This window comes from Vulpes lagopus, chromosome 6, assembly GCF_018345385.1.
Source record: "Vulpes lagopus strain Blue_001 chromosome 6, ASM1834538v1, whole genome shotgun sequence".
NCBI classification, from domain to species: domain Eukaryota; kingdom Metazoa; phylum Chordata; class Mammalia; order Carnivora; family Canidae; genus Vulpes; species Vulpes lagopus.
The window spans coordinates 122,559,473-122,577,272 of NC_054829.1; the positions used below are offsets into that span (position 1 = coordinate 122,559,473).

Below are 17,800 nucleotides of genomic sequence, written 5' to 3' on the forward strand. Positions count from 1 at the left end.
TATCCAATGCACAGATTCCTCCCAAGTACCTTGTTAGTCCTTCCCTTAAGGTGAATATAGCTGGAATGTGTTGCTTTCACCCTGATTACTTACTTTGCTTGTAGCAAAAGTTTCTCATTAGGACATTCTTAACATGGCTAACTTTCAACTGTGTTCTTCAGGGATAACATACCATTTTGAGTTTTCAGGAATGCAAATATCCTACAGGTTCCTTCTTTCTCTTTGTCTGTTCTTCTCCAGTATTTTGGTAATCTGCTGTTTTCTTATGATGCATCCTGACCAAATGACTGAAACTCTCCCTGTCTCAGTTTTCTCATTGGTAAAAACAAGGATAACAGTACCTATTTTACAGAGTCATTGGGAGGACTCAATAAATTAAAATTCATTAAGTGCTTAGATGATGTCTGACATAGAATTGGTGCTCAATAAATCTTAGCTATCTTTATCATCGTGATTAATATTACCCTGAATTCACTAAACTTTCACATTATCTTTTCTTATACTCTTCACCTCTTAGATACAATATATCTTTTTTTATGATCAAGTATTTCATTAATCTTTATCTATTAACTATGTGATCCTGAGTAAGTTAATCTCTCTGAGTTCTAGTTTCCTCATCTGTAAAGTGGGGGTGATGATAAAAATGTACCTTCATAAGGTTATCATGAGGATAAGGTGAGAAAAATCCACTAAATGTGCTCACCTAAAAAGGTCCCTACATATAGCAAGTGTTCAATGAGGATTTAATGATGTTATTTAATGATATTATTATTATTACACTCTATGTTTTGGGGGCATGGACAATATAGAATTGATTCTCTGTATTTTCTATGTGATTATTTGCCTTTCCTTTTCTTTTTTATTGGTATAAAATTTACATACTGTAAAATGCACAGATCTTAAAGGAACAGGTCAATGGGTTTAGACAAATGTGCATAAGAAATCAAAAAAATGCAAAACATTCTCATCATTCCAGGAAGTTCTACTGAGCCATCTTCCAGGCAGTCTTGATAGCTGGTAGGCAATAATTGCTCTGATTTCTAGCACCATAGATTAGTTGTGTCTGGTTTTGAACTTCATTTGCATGACAAAATAATAGAGTGGATACTCTTTTGTGTCTGGTTTCTTTCACTCAACGTGATGTTTCTGAGGTTCACTTATGTTGATTCATGTATCAGTGGTTCATTTTGTATTTTTAAAAAGATATTATTTATTTATTCATGAGAGACGCAGAGAGAGAAGCAGAGACATAGGCTGAGGGAGAAGCAGGCTGCCCATATGTGGGACTGGATCCCCAGCCCCGGGATCATACCCTGAGCCAAAGGCAGACGCTTAGCCACTGAGCCACCCAGGCATCCCAGTAGTTCATTTTTTAAACGTTAAATGCTGATTAGTTTTTTTTGACATATACTACATTTTGTTTATCCATTTTTCTGTTGGTAGTATGTGCATTGTTTCACATTTTGACTATTTTTAATAAAGTTTTCCATCAAAATCTTTGTGTGGACATGTTTTAATTTCTTTTTAGGCAAATACCTAAGGATGGAGTAGATCACAGGGTAGATATATGTTTATCTTAGGACACTGCCATACAGTTTTCCCATATGGTTATATACCATTTTGCACTCCTACTACCAATTTATGAGAGCCTTTTTAATTTTAGTTATTCTAGTGAGTAGGAAGTGGCACCTTACTCTGGATTTAATTTGCAGTTCTCTGGTGACTGTTGATGTTGGGCGTCCTTTCATGTGTTTATTGGCCATTCTATGTCTTCTTTGTGAAGTGTGAATCCTGTATCTCCTTGTAAAGTGTGAATTCAAAACTTTTTTGCATTTTTTAAATTGGGTTTTTGTCTTTTTATCATAGAGTTCTTTATATATTTAGGATATAAGTCCTTTTTCAGATAAGAGTATTACAAATATAGTCTCCCAGTTGGTAGCTTCCTTTTTCACTTTCTTAGCAGTGTCTTTGGATGAGTTTTAAATTTTAATAAAGTTAGTACTTCATAATTAGTATTTTTTTGTTCCCTAAGGAGTCTTTTTCTATGCCAAGTCATAAAAATATTCTTCTGTCTTTTTCTTCTAAAACCTTTTAGAATTTTAGCTTTAAGTTCAAATCTATATCCATCTCAAGTCACATTTGTGCATGGCGTGAAGAAGGGGTCAAAGTTCCTTTTTTCATACATTTGTATAGTTGTTCCAGTGCAATTTGTTAAAAAGACTTTTCTTTCTCCATTGATTTGCCTTGGATTTTTGTCTAAAACATATTTACCATATATGTATGGGTTTATTTTTGAGCATTCTGTTTTATTACCCTATTTGTCCATCGTTATTTCAATACTACACTATTAATTTTTGGTACTATCATAAGTGATATTGATTTTTAGATTGCCTTTTCCAATTGTTTGTTACTACTATCTAGAATTATAAATTTTTGCATGTTAATCTTTTATCCTTACTTTACTGAACTTACTTACTAGTTCCAGTAGTAGATTTTCTGCAAATTCCTTATGATTTTCTATAGTCACAGTCATTTATATGCAAATAAAACTGGTTTATTCTTTTCTAACCTTGATGCCTTTCTCCATTCAATACAGCTGATGCTTTTTATGATAAATAGCTCAGTTTACCCAAGAAAAGGAAATGTCGAATATCTGATTATTTCTTTTGTTTATTAATCTAAAAAGGGTTTTGGGAGGCATGTCTGATTAGGATGTAGTACAGAAATCATATTTAGGAATATTTTACCAAAAGAAAAGGTTTTAAGATATAAAAATCTAGAAGGATGACTACCCTTGATGCTGCACTTAACTAGTTACCCAGGATGTTTGCGAGTAATTCTTTGTTCTGGGGACAGCTGCGAGTAGAAATAGCTTATTAGTCTGATTTCCAATGTTAGGATTTCACGTTACTATAAAACTTTGTTGAACTGCACAACTTTATATATCATTAGGCCTCCCTGTCTTTCCACAGGTGTTATTAACCTCATTTCAGACTGAAGAAAATTTGGCAAAACATACTGAATAGATCAGCAGCACTGCAAATAAGACAGTTGACAAGAATTTCTATATTGGGCTAATCCCTCTTTTATCAGATACTATGCGTTATCTAAATTAATCTAAACAGTGACTCTCCCCCACAGAAAAAGGAAATTAAAACTTTAAATCAACCCATCATATTTTCTGCAGTGGAGAAGGCTCTGGTGGAGAAGGTCCCTTGGATGCTCTTTCATTATCTTCGGCAAATAAGCAGCAGGGGCTTCTGTGTAAATATGCAAATGCACATGCTGAATTAAGGTGTATTGTTTGCTCAGTTAATATGTGCTTCGCAAGAGGCATTATTTGCTTATAAAGCTCTGGAATCCCTTTGTAGATACATCATCTTGGGCTGACAGCTTTGAAAGGTGGAAGTTGATGGAGTACTTACTCCAGCAGCCCTGCCTGAAATGCCATTGGCGTGGCTTCAGGGGAAGGGGTTGCTAATGGGTGATGCTTCTTTCTGTCACCCCAGCAATGGCACCACCAGAAATAGCAGACAGCATGCGAAGAGACAACGACAGAGTATAAGGGCTACACAGACTGAAAATTACCCGGAATATGGCAGGACGTCTCCCTGAATAATTGAGAACTGGCTGAACAGTGACTCACAGAGAGGCACCGAGTGGGCATCTTTCTATTGGTGTTCCTGCAGGAATTACATCTGATATTCAACAGAGAGGGAGTATGCGAAGAGAAGCTCACTGGCTTACTGTATGTCCCTAGCCAGCCCACAGTTTCTAACTGAATGACAAGGAAGAGAGAGCTGTTGGTTTTTTGCTGAATTATGACCATCTGGCTATTTTAGGTACAATTAGAGATAGTGAGAGTTCTCTTTTTCCTGTCTTCCAGAAATTGGCATGCTGAAATCTGGGCTCATGGCCTTATATTTGGAAGCCCAGCAGGTATATTCTGATTTCTTTCATGTAAAGAAGTGTGACCTCAGAATAGCACTGCATATATTCAACTCAGATGAATGATTTCTGGGTAGTCACAAACTTGGCCCTATATAGTTAAATGTCATCTTGACCTCAGTTAGGAGCACTTGATTTTCTTTTAATGACAGGAGACTTTAAATCAAGAAGTGCTTGGACAAAAAGCACTATTGCAGGTTGTCTCCTGTGAATGTGTTTCTTACGGCTGATGGCTCCATTAAGTGAGTAGTGCAAACATACGCTTTAGTCAGGCTTCCTTTTATTCCATCTCTGGTGAATGCTCAAGAATATAGAGGTTATTGTAACAAGACAGATGTAGTTTAAATAAAAAGGGAAGAAAGAGTGAGCTTACTCACTTTGATGAATTTACTAAGAAAAGTATATCCAACTTGGTCATTCTTTTTTTTTTCCTGGCCAATTCGTTTGAGAGGAAGGTATAGAATCAAAAGTTTTAAAAGTGTGACACACCAAGTGAATTCCTAAGCCAACTTTCTCTACGAAACAAAGCTCAAAGGCACAAAAGCATAAAGCAAGGTTTCTGTGCCTGCCACAAACTCACTCCCTTGAAGTTGTCCTGTTGCTTTTATAAGCTAAATTGCAGCATAGCCAATGGGCAGATAGAAGCAGGTGAGGTCCCACCGTGGATATATTCCATCTGTAGACCATTAGGAGTCTGCTCTAGCTGCCCTGTGTCGTTCTCATTAAACACTAATCAAAAGGCTGGGGCTCATCTTTTTTGCAGTGCTCCCTATTTCTTTTAATGCACCTGCAAATAAAATGAAATGGGCTTAATGGACTGAGGCTTTGACTGATTCTCTTAGCTCTGCTGCATGGTCACTAGTTGCTTCTCTTGGTAATTTACAGGGTTTCCTGCTGTATGATAAAACACAGGTGCTCAGGCTGTCATCCAGAGCAATGATTTATTAGCTTTAGTGGTACCACAGACCTCAGGCAGCAGGCACTAAATCAAGAGAATATATACTGAAATAATATGTTTTCCAATGATGACCCATGGAGACTCTTTAGCTGTTCATGCCCTTTACCCACTGCTGTTGGTTTTGCCATTTCTCCTCATTATTTTAAAGCCCACAGGATTCACTTCCTGTCTTAATTTCTCACCTGCCAGGACAGTCTCACCACCAGCTTTATTGCTATAGATTTCTAGTTGATCCCTCACACCACCAAAGACTTCCAGCTAATGAGTAGGAGAAAGGGAACCTTGGGGGCTTTTTCAGGCCTCAGGGACACTCAGAATTCCTATTCCAGGCTCTACTTTGATATGGTTGCCAGACAATAAAGTTCACATTGTCCTTTAAAAAAAAACCCTGCTTTGAGGTTAAATATGTCTGGACATTCATTTGGAACATTTCATCTACTGAATATTTCTTCATGGAAATTTGTTAAAAAGTTCTGCCTTCCTATTTTTGTGACAGTGACTATCAATCAAAGTGACTTCTTGTTGATTATCAGAGAGCCCTATGAACAGATCAGGGAAATCTTTAATTACTATTAAACGCCTGCCAAACATGGGCAACAGGGAAGAATCACTCAGTCAATCAAAGCAGAAGACTGGTGTGGACTCTGAATTTTAATGAGAGGACAGATCAGAGATGTAAAGGGAGTCCCAGTAGGTAAGAAAGTGAATACAGGGAGCAAAATGTCCAGAATAGTAGTGAAAATGAAAAGAAGCAAGACTAGGAACAGAGAAGTCAATGGTGTGAAATATTAAGATAACAAAAATGGACATTAATTAAAATAGCAGATAAAGAAATCCAGAACTTTGCTTTAAATAGAGTAAAATAGAGAGATCTAAAGCTTCAGCCCAAGCCACGGGGAGTCAGTAGTTATTGCCTTGCATGTGTAGCGTGGGATCACAGGTGTAGAGAGTGTGTGACAGAGCAGGGGACGTTGGGAGGTATGAGAACATTTATGACTGAGGATCCTGGGATTTACCAACACCAAAGTGAAGTAGCTGAGTGGTGAAGATGGTGAGGATGGCAACCACAGGAGATTTCTGAGTACCCTCAAAGGCAACAGCTAGACAGTTTGTTAAAAGAAAGTATATAGGACTCCCCAAAGTGATATTCAGAACTTTCAACAACTGATGAGGCATGGTCCTGATCCTTCAGAATAGATACCAGCCATGCCCTGGAACAGGATCAGGGATGCCTCCCTCGACATCTAGGCATTAGGCCCCTCAATGGTTATGTCATGGGGAGGAATCCAGGGATAGCACTGGGCAGCCAGGGCTGTGAGGAGCTCTTGGGGGTTTCAGGACAGTGACTTCCTACATTAAGAAATATTTGTTTTTTCTTTAAATTTTTTTTAAATTTTTAAACTTTTAATCCCAGTATAATTAACACAAAGTGTAAATTTCAGGTGTACAGTATAGTCATTCAACAATTCTATGCATTACTCAGTGCTCATAAAGAGCACATAAGTATATTCTAAATCCCCATCACCTACTTCACAACCCCCACCTCCATCCCCCTCTCCCTTAAACATCAGTTTGTTCCCTATTGAAGAATCTGCTTTTTGATATGTCTCTTTTTCTTTTCTTTTTTTTTTTTTAAAGATTTTATTTATTGATTCATGAGAGAGAAAGAGAGAGAGAGAGAGAGAGAGAGAGAGAGAGGCAGAGACACAGGTAGAGGGAGAAGCAGGTCCATGCAGAGAGCCTGACGTGGGACTCGATCCCAGGACCCGAGGATCACACCCTGGGCCCAAGGCAGGCGCTCAACCACTGAGCCACTCAGGGATCTGCATGGTATGTCTCTTTTTCTTTTGTTCATCTGTTTTGTTTCTGAAGTTTCACATATGAGTGAAACCATGATATTTTTCTTTCTCTAACTTATTTCATATAGCTTATACCTTCTAGATCCATCAATGTAGTTGCAAATGGTAAGATTTCATTCTTTTTAATTGTCAAAGTAATATTCCATTGTATACATTCCATCCCATTGTGTATATGTATACATATATACATACTACATCTTCTTTATTCATTCATCTACTGATGGACACTTGGGCCGCTTCCATATCTTGGCTATTGTAAATAATGCTGCAATAAACATAGGCATGCATATATCTTTTCAAATTAGTGTCTTCATATTCTTTGGGAGGATACCCAATACTGGAATTACTGGATCATATAGTAATTCTATTTTTAATTTTTTACTGTTTTCCACGGTGTCTGCACCATTTTGCGTTCCTACCAACAGTGCAAGAGGGTTCCTTTTTCTCCATGTCCTTGCTAACACCTGTTGTTTCTTGAGTTTTTGAACTATTCTATCAGGTGTGAGGTGATATTTTATTGTGGTTTTGATATGCATTTCCCTGATGATTAGTGATGTTCAGCATCTTTCCACGAGTCTGTTGGCCATCTGTATGTTTTCTTTAGATAAATGTCTGTTCATGTCTTCTGGCCATTTTTAAATTGGATATTTGGGGTTTTTTGGTGTTGGGTTTTGTAAGTTCTTTATATATTTTGGATACTAACCCTTTATTGGATATGTCATTTGCAAATATCTCCTCCCAACAATTGATTGTCTTTTCTTTTGTTGATTGTTTTCTTTTATGGTGCAGAAGCTTTTTATTTTGGCACAGTCTTAATAGTTTATTTTGTTGTTGTTTCCCTTGCCTCAGAAGACATATCTAGAAAAATGTTGCAATGGTCTATGTCAGAGGAATTACTGCCTGTGCTCTCTTCTAGGATTTTAATGGTTTCAAGTGTCACATGTAGGTCTTTAATCCATTTTGAATTTATTTTTGTGTATGGTATAAGGAAGTGATCCAGTTTCATTCTTTTGCATATTGCTGTCCAATTTTCCCAATACTATTTGTTGAAGAGACTGTTTTTTTCCCATTGCATATTCTTGCCTCTTTGATCAAAGATTGACCATATAATTGTGGGTTTATTCTTGGACTCTAGTCTATTGATCTATGTGTCTTTTTTTGTGTTAATACCATACTATTTTGATTACTACAGCTTTGTAGTATGTCTTAAGTCTGGAATTGTGATACCTCAGTTTTCTTTTTCAAGAAATTTGGGGTCTTTTGTGATTCCCTAGAAATTTTAGGATTATTTGTTTTAGTTCTGTGAAAAATGCTGTTGGTATTTTGATAGGCATTGCATTGAACCTGTAGACTTGGGTACTACGGACATTTTAACAATATTTATTCTTCCAATCCATGAGCATCTTTCAGTTTGTGTCGTCTTCAACTCCTTAGACTTTCAGGAGTGTTTGAACATGACCACTATTTTTTTTGTGGTTACTGTTATTGACATCTGACTGGGACAGTTTAGTTTTGGGAAATATCAGTGATCTCCTAGGAAGCAGCAGAAATTTTCTTAGACTACTATTTTGAATTACTGGTCATTTGGTAAAGAGGGGAATAGATAGTAAAGTATCATGTTTGTGTTTACTAATAGTATATTCAATTAAATACAAAGAGAAAAAAAAGAGAGGAAAAAAATAAATACAAAGACAAAATTTCAGAATTCAGTGTTAAACAGGTTATATTGTTAGAATCAATACTCAATTTCTGCTACTTTTGTGCAGAAAGGCACAAATATATCATAATTCTTCACATGCCTATGAATCTGTTTTCTTGCTCACTTTGCCCTCTCTCTTCACTCTGTGGAACTTCTGGTCCCATTCTGCCTGTCTAGGCCTTCAGCCATCTGCTTTCCTTTGTTCTGTGATACCTGTGCCTTCTGTTTTTGGCCTGCCTGCTTGGTTTCTGACCTGTATTTGCCTGATCTCTGGGAGCTGTGAGGCTCTGCCTTCCTGTGTCTGCCTGATTCCTAACTCACTGCTCTTGCGTGCTCTCTGACATGCAGTCTTGCTGGCCTCTCTGCCTGCCTTGTGGCTAAGTCACTGTTCAGCTCCTAACTCCTCAATGGGGGTGAATTCCCGGCTTGTCCAGTTTCAGCTTCACTACTTTAACTCTGCATTCCTATCATAGTCCACCATTCTAACATTAATGCCTAGGATTCAAGACCCCTTCTTTTTGCTTTTATCTACTGAGGAAGAGAATGTATAACATAAATACAACTTTAATACAACACAAAGGCATGAACATATTTTGGATGGAGGTAAGTTAATAATTCACAAGAACACTTTCAAGTAGTTCCTTTAGTTAGGCATAGACTTGAGATGCATCAATATGATTCTTTGTGGTTTCCTGTGTTTAAGATTTTTCCTAACTCTTAGGAACATTGTTCTTTCAAAACAAATTTCATCCTAATTTCTCCTGAAATCTCAGGGCGACTGTTTTCTTTAGATAATATTCCCAGTTCCTGGAGAAGTCATGTTGGTACCATGTCAAAATGGTTCTTTGAATCCATCTGACGCATACCTCAGTCAATGCCATTTGCATTCTGCTCACAAGAAAATCTCCAAAGAGTCAGTGTCCCCTCTGCATTTTTCAGAACCTGAGTCAGCCTCAAATTCTACTTTTATACATCCTGTGTCTTCACAGTTCTTATTTCATCCCTTTTTGAACTCATGAATCCTTAAAGACACTAGGTCTCCTTGTCATTTTGGTCATAGAGTTATAAACTTCTTAGATAAGGTGGAGTTTGAAAATCTCTTGGCATTCTCACTAATTAAAAACCTTCTTTTGTTTCCCAAATGTCACATACTCGGATGTTACTAACCTTATTTTCTTCATCTCTAATTTAACAACAACAACAACAACAACAACAATAATGTCAAACATGTACAGAGCAGTCAGTAAACACTAGCTTTTATGTTTATATTTGCTGTCTCCATGATTATTTACTTTTTAAGGAGATGCACTAAATCTAAAACAGTGTTTGTTTTTGTATAACATATGTCTTCTCCTCGAGTTAAGTAGTTTATTCAAAGTGAATTATATATAAGACATAAAAAATTAGAGAAGGGAAAACTTACAAATTAAAACATAATATTAGTATAAATAAAGCATTACAAATGGACAGTAATTGTATAAAGCCCATTATTGTTAATTTTAGATGTGTAAAATACTGTATATTTTTTAAAGATTTTGTTTATTGATTTGAGAGAGAGAGAGAGAGAGAGAGAGAGCAACAGCAGGGAGAGAGGAAGAAAGAGAGGGAGAAGCAGACTCCCCGCTGAGCAAGGACCCTGACATGGGGCTGGATTCTAGGACCCTGAAATCATGACCTGAGCTGAAGTCATATCCTTAACCCACTGAGCCACCCAAGCACCTCTAGATGTGTAAAATGTGTAAAATATTGTTATTCTATTTGTTAGTGTGCAGTGTTTTTTTTTTTTTTAATGAGTCTAAGGGTTTTTATGGGTTCGCTGATAGTTTCAATCCCCTCACTCCAATTTCCCTTAAGGCTTAAGTTTTTGATTCATTAAAAGGTGGAATATCTCTGTCAGCTCAGGGAGGCCCATGCCTTCCATTCTTTGGACTTGTTGTTTTAGGATATTAGCATACTCTGGAAGTGAATTTTCCAGCCACAGGGATTTTCAGGGTCACTCAGTGTAATTCAAAGACTACTCTGTGATTGAGGTGATAGGAGAAGCAGAGTCTAGTCTATGGGGGGCTGGAGGAACAGGGCCTGGTAACAGGATCAGGCTTTGGCTACTACATTCAACTCATCCCGTTATTGACCCCAGAGAAAAACTGGGTAAAAAGCCAAGGCAGAAGTCAAGACAGACAGATATTTAAATGCCACAGGTAATGAAACTGAAGTAGAGTGACTGCAGCTCAGGGAGCTAGATTCATTCCAGGCTGACCCTCTTTCACCGGGAAAGAGGCAGCACCTTATGTCCAGACACTCACTTAGGTGTGAGTGCTCACTGGTTGTAAGCCTGCAGAATAGAGCAATGTTATTCAAAGCTGGATTTGAATCTTCTATTCAGTGTCTTGGACAAGTATTTTCTCTAGCTTTAATTTCTTGACCTATTTAATGAAAATAACCCAACATTTCTCATATGAAATTGAATTTGTTAGCATTGTAATTAAATTTGATAATGTATGAAAAATACTTAGGACAGTGACTGGCACATAGTAAGTACTCAATAAAAGGTAGATACAACTTTTGTTGTTGTTGTTGCCATTGTTATTGTTATTTAAGGCTAAAGCTGAGGACCTGACAGAGGCAAGCAAGAAGCAGTACACAATGGCTTTTTAGGAGTGAGATTTGCCACTCATGCTCTAGAAAAATTCATTCTAGTGGTATTTTAGCTTTTGAAAGTAGAAATTCCCTAAGGGTAAGCAGTGCCCTTGTCAATATCTTTTCAGAGAAGAAATGTTTACATTACATCTATTTCCTAAAAACTGTAATGATGCTGGCAAAGAATATATAAGGTAGAGATGTTATGTAAAATGCTTCTGGTCTTTTAAGTCAATAAAAACCAGTTACATTCTAGCCCATTGGAGCATGGACCCATTGTAGAACATGTGGGGCGCAGTACAACAAACTTTAAGTTTTAGTTTTCAGTGAACTTTAAGTTTAAATTCCTTTAGTAACTGCTGCACATATATAATTTTCTTCTCTTTTATTTAATGTTAAGATATTGAGATAATGGAGTATGGTATATAAGTTCTGTTAGAAACTGAGTCTTCCCTCAAAAATCTTACACTTTTGTAGGAAGAGAAGGTATATACAAATGTACCAGAAAAAAAAATACTCCTACCCACCACCCACCACATAAAGAGGTGGGAATAAATGGAAGACTTTTTCAAGGAATGGAGAAATCTAATGGAATATTTTGTAAGGCTATAGTCAAAGGACATTGGAACAACCATTATAATTATTCTTACTGTTGTATTTATTGTTACTTAAGACAAGAACAGGAGGGCCAACCAGTGACAAGTAAGAAACTGGTATATTGTGACTTTCAGAGTGAGGACCTAGTCCATGTTACTTCTCCCATGGAAAATACACAGTAGGGAGAAAGCAAGGAAGGGTGACTATGAGGACAATCATGTCCAGGCAGACTCTTCGCTGACTCTGTCTCCTGCTTTAAAAATCTAGACAGGAATTAGTCACACGGAATCAGGAGCGTGGGGGTTTGGGAAATAATGTTAGGTAGCTGCCTGGCTGCAAATCCATAAAGGCTTATAGGTACCAGGCATTAGGTGAGACCTGGAAAGTCCTGATGTGTGGTATGAAATGTATGAGTTGAATCATTTTCCTTTCTGTGAATCCATAAATAAAATGGATGTTACTCACTACAAGTGTTTCTGGTGTTGGATATTTTGCGGGGAATTTTCATGGTAGATAAAGAGTACTAAATTTGGCCTCAGGTGAACATGAGATGTAAAGTAGAAGCTACCCAAAGGATCCCAGGACACATTTGGATTAGAATTAAATAACCATAATAAAGCATAAGACTGATAAGTGTCATAAGAGAAGTAAAAATAAATATTATAAGAGGTCTGAGTAGTGGGAAGTTATTGCTAGCCTAGAATAGAGAGAGGAGTGAAAAAGGAGGGAGAAAGCTTTGTAAGAGTTAATTGGATTGGGCTTTGGGAGATGGTGTGGTGGTCACTAGCTAATTCCCTACCATCCAGTCTACTTCCAATGATTTGTGTAAACTGACTCTGGCCATCCCATGCCTGTTGTCAGGGATTAGTTCAGAGATGGATAGGCCCATGCTAATTTAGACCAATAAAACAGGTAAAATACGTTGGGACTTTGGGGAAAAGCAACTCTCGTTCTGATATTGGATGGGAACAAGGAAACATTTAGCTTCATCTGGTACTGGCAGTACTCTAGCTACTACAAGAAAAGCCAGTCTTCCCATGAAGCTGCAATGAGGGAGAGCAGACTGGAAGGAGAGAAAGAGCCTGCCTTCCTGCTGACAATGGCACAGAAGGGTAAGATTTGAAGATGTGGAGTTATAAAAATTCTGTAGAACTATGAGCAAAGACATGAAGGTTAGAAAGTTTAAAATATGTGTGGAGAACAGCCAGGAGTTCTCCACCAATAATCCTCTCCATACCCACTGGCCCTGTCTATTCAGGATCTGAAAACTGTACAATAAACTATTTTTGTTGTTTTAAAAAAGTACTTAGTTGTTTTCACTTCAAGAATGCATTTACTATTGCTTTTGAGCATTATATATTTGAACATGATAACTGAAATCAATTTTTTGGTGGTTGATCACTTTCCTTGATGGTTACTTTTTTTAAAAAGATTTATTTATTTTTGAGGTGGTGGATAGGAGGACCAGGGGGAGCAGAGGAGAGGGAGAGAGAGAACTGCAAGCAGACTCCTCTCAGAACACCCCTGTCCAGTCTGGGGGGTCGATCTCATGACCCTGAGATCACAACCTGAGCCGAAATCAGGAGTCAGAGGTTTAACCAACTGAGCCACCCAGGCACAAAAAGGTTATTTCATCTTGTTTTGAGAAATTGCGGTATCAGTAGTTGTGTTTGAGTTTCCATCACATTCTCTAGGTCTACTACTTTATGCCACAGCAAAGTGCTGTGGGGAGAGTTTGGGAATTACCAGTGGCTTTGAATCCCAATGTTAGGATATATGATAGCTGAATATTTTTAAAAGATTTTATTTACTTATTATGAGAGATGCAGAGACATAGGCAGAGGGAGAAGCAGGCTCCCTATGGGGAGCCTGATGCAGGACTCAATCCCAGGACCCTGAGCCGAAGGCAGATGCTCAACCACTGAGCCACCCAGGTGCCCTGGGTGATAGCTAACTTTTTAAGTGCATTTTCTTCTACTGTACTTTAAGAGACTTTTTTGTTAAGTGAAAGTCTCTTTGTGTTTTAATGTTACTGTAGTCCCTAGACTCAAGACTCGACCTACTATTTTAGATCTTTACTGAAACAACGGGTTCCTCTTTCAGAGTTTTCAGAGAGAGATAGCTCTGAGAAAAAAAAAAATCTGTTATGTCACAGAAGAGGAGATTGTTACTTTGATACTCTGACCAAATTCCATTTGGGATATTTGTCTTTTACTTTATTAAAATTTATACAGTAAAAAAAATTAAGCACTTTCGGGTGGTTATGTAATTTTTTCTTATTTCTTATTCCTTGTTTTACTGAATGGTTTTCAGCTGGCTGGAATGTAAGCTCAATGAACAGAGGAAATTTGGGGGATTCTGTTCACTGTGATGTAACTAACACGCAGAAGAGTGCTTGAACCATAGTCAGCTCTTGATAAATGTTTGCTATATGAATGAGTCTATTAGTCAGCACTATTATATACCACATGAGTTTTTCATGTTGGGAAGCATGATTTCTTCATCACTGTATTTCATTTCATTAATTGAATTTAATTGTTGTCTATTGGAAGTTTATTTTCTAGATGACTAACAGTTATATGAAGTGTTTCAAATTAAACTATGTAGGCTTTTATTTATTAAATTTTAAGATAAATTTAGATTTTGAAAACAACACCATAATCCATACATAAAGAATATCTCCTTTGTTAAGAAAACACAGGCGAATAGTTTGGCTTAAGTAATACCATCCATTCTGATGAGCTTATTACTCTTTGATTCGAAAAATTGTTTAATTCTTCCTACACTTAATCTATGTATACTTAATCTCATTGGCTGCTGTTGTCACTCTGATAATCAGATTTGAAAGTATCAAAGATGGGGAAAACATCAGGCTAGCAAAATAAAGACTCTCCTTTACCTGTCCCACCAACTGGAAAAAAAAAAAAAAAAAAAAAAAAACAAGAAAAGTAACTTACTCTCCAATGGCAAGTTAACTGAAACTAAAATATTTGAAATAATAAATGTCTCCAGATAGCTAGATTTACACGTTGTTTGTCTTGCTATAAATAAATAGCTGCTATAAGTAAAAGCGGGTGTAAATGACTATGACTGCACTGTATGTATAGGGAAGGCATATGTCTTGATGGGAAACAAGGGACAAGGAACATAATGAGATTCAACTAAGAGGGATTTGGGACTTAACTCCTCTTCATGTTGGAGTGAAACCAGATTCATAGCAGTAGAAGGACTCCATAAACATAATTCACTGAAATGAGAGGGTGATAAAAGGCCTTTTTTCTTGCCTTTTGCAGGGATAAATTACAGCCGAAGCTACAGAAATGTTCCTTTCCAGCTTCAGATTAAGTGTGCTTGTATAATAAACATTTCCGTAACATTCGGCTTCTTTAACCTAGACAGCTCAATTAGAGCTGAACGATAAAATACAACTTCCATGCACTTTGTGAACACTTAATGTGACTGAGGGCCTGTTAGCAAGAAATCTCACAGAAAATAGGTGTTGTCAAGTGTTTAAGGAAATTGAATTGGCATTGTGTGTAACAAATATATGTATGTATATATTTATAGTCTTTTAGATTCTATGTAATTTAATTATACTGATATATTTTTGACTCTTTTCTAAGTGAACGTTTTTTATTCATTATGTCTCCTCTTTATTGGAAAACCGTGGGGAAACTTGGGACATTGTTATATATAAGGCATAGATGTTTAAAGAAGTCAGGAACTCTGAAGACTCACAAAGAATATGGAGAGAGCCTTAATCCAAATATCAAAGTGTGATGAGCGGAAGTTGAAACCAGTGATTCCCCTTGACTTGGGAATTGTATTGCTTGATTAATTTGCATATTTCTTTTCTGAAGGAAGGTAAATATGCCTTGTAGAATTGGTTGAGAAAAGACCTCAGATGGATGAGTGGTACTGCAAGTAGCACTGTGTACTGGAGACATCTGACAATCTGCCCGACTCACTCATCTGTACATTTTTAAAAAAGATTTTATTTATTTATTCATGATATATATATATAGAGAGAGGCAGAGACACAGGCAGAGGGAGATGCAGGTGGAGGGAGATGCAGGCGGAGGGAGATGCAGGCACCAGGCTGGGAGCCGGACTCGGGACTTGATCCCGGGTCTCCAGGATCGTGCCCTGGGCCAAAGGCAGGCGCCAAACTACTGAGCCACCCAGGGATCCCCACTCATCTGTACATTAACATTAGAAGCCCCTTCCAGACTATAACTGTTGCTTTTGTGTGGTATTATTACTGTGTCACAAATATTGTCATGAATGGGGCACCTGGGTGGCTGAAATGGTTAAACGTCTGACTCTTGATTTCAGCTCAGTCGTGATCTCAGGGTTGTGATCTGGAGCCCTGCGTTGTGCTCTGCGCTTGTTGAGGAGTCTGCTTGAGATTCTCTCCATCTACCCGTCTCCCTATTCATGTTCTCTCTCTTTCTAATAAATAAAATATTTAAAATAATATTGTCATGATTATCAAAGAAAACTTTAATTTCCTAGGCTGGTTTTCAAGGACTTCCTAGACTAGCCTAACTGTAATTTACCCCACCTTATATTCAGATTTTTGTTTGCTTACTTATGGGTATAAAGTCCCTGTTCCAGTCCAGTGTATTTCATGTGATTCATCTACTTAATTGGAACTTAGTTTCTACCACACTACTTCATGCTTCCAGCTCTCATAACAAGCCACAGACTTTATTATGTTTTGTTGCCCACGTTTCTCCTGTCATTCCCTCTGTGCACTCTAGCAGGTGTGGCTCTGCTTCTCTAGTTGTTTAAAGTCATTTTGCTGCATCCTTGCAGGTGGACACTTTGTGTGAACACTTCACTGGTCCCCCAGCCTGGAAGAGTGTCCCCTCGAACTCCTTTATTGCTTCATTTTTACTTCTTTTCTGACACATCAATTTCTACTTGTATTATTGTTATTTTTGTCTGTCTCCTCTCCCTTGAGGGCAGAGCAGGTGATGGATTCCCTGTCATGCTTGGGACTAGTCCTGTATATTCTATTCTTATTTCTCCATTTGTATTGCACATATTTATAAACAGATCCTGCTTTCTGAGAACACCAACAATAGTTTTTTTGAATATACAGAAATACCATGTATACATATAATTTAAGTACCTATAATAATGTTGTGAGGAGGACCTGAACTATGATGAATAGAATACCAAATACATTTCCACTTGTAGAGGAATAAGATCATAGTGTCTTCCTGAAAAACATTGTTACTTCTAGCTTAAAAGAAAAATCTTACAGACTAACACAGAGAGAAATTTCGGGGAACATCAAAAGGCAAAAAGATTAATTTTTAATATTACATGATGTCTCTCGAAGGAGATAATTCAGATGTCAGTTGCACTTTTTCTTTACTAGATTGGTTTATCATCATGGTGAGGAGAAGATGGGAGAAAGTGCCTGAGCTTTTCAAAGGGCTTGTTTACCCTTGCTTCGATGTCGTAAGATAAGTGGGACTTTAGGGAACTCTTTATTTGCGCTTCTAATTGTTTCCTTACATGTGTCCATAAAAATTCACTCAGAAAACTGCAGCAGATTTAAGGAGATAAAATAAGACCTCAGGTGGGTGTTAGTAATACAAATAACTTAAAGCGTTTTTGCAAATTGCATGTCAGCCACAATTAACAATCTGATGTTTATTTTGGTGTGGATGGATACCCGCGGTATCAGTCTCTCCAACTATATCAACGATCCCTTTTTTAATGTCATCGTAATGGAAGCATTTTGCCTTGCATAGACAGATGGGTGTGCGGCAAGTATTGATGACCATTTATTCTGATACAGCTTGCAGATGCCCCCTCCACCTTGTCCTGTGAGCAATGGCTATCTCCTCGGTGGAAGGATCCACGCAAGTGTTGGAGCTTGGATCACAGTCACCAAACACCAAGAATGCTGCCAGAGAGTAGCAATTTTGGCATTGCCTAATTTATATGCAGTGTAATGTGGGATGATTTTGAACAAATATTGATTGTTGAGAAGCAGATGAGCGTCATGATCACCATTCTTAGTATTTCCTTTTCTCACTTAGTATAAAAATGGTCTACCCTCTTGAGAAGACAAGAGAAATAAAT

The 17,800-nt window shown here is 37.5% G+C and overlaps 1 protein-coding gene across 1 annotated transcript in view; it reads left to right on the forward strand.

Moving 5' to 3' along the window:
- Positions 1-17,533, forward strand: part of C6H4orf33 (chromosome 6 C4orf33 homolog) — a 193,782-nt gene extending 176,249 nt beyond the window's left edge. Inside the window, exon 7 of the mRNA XM_041758985.1 lies at positions 17,514-17,533. The gene's annotated coding sequence lies outside the window, so the exon portion shown is untranslated. The remainder of the gene's footprint in view (positions 1-17,513) is intronic.
- Positions 17,534-17,800: the final 267 nt, after the last annotated feature.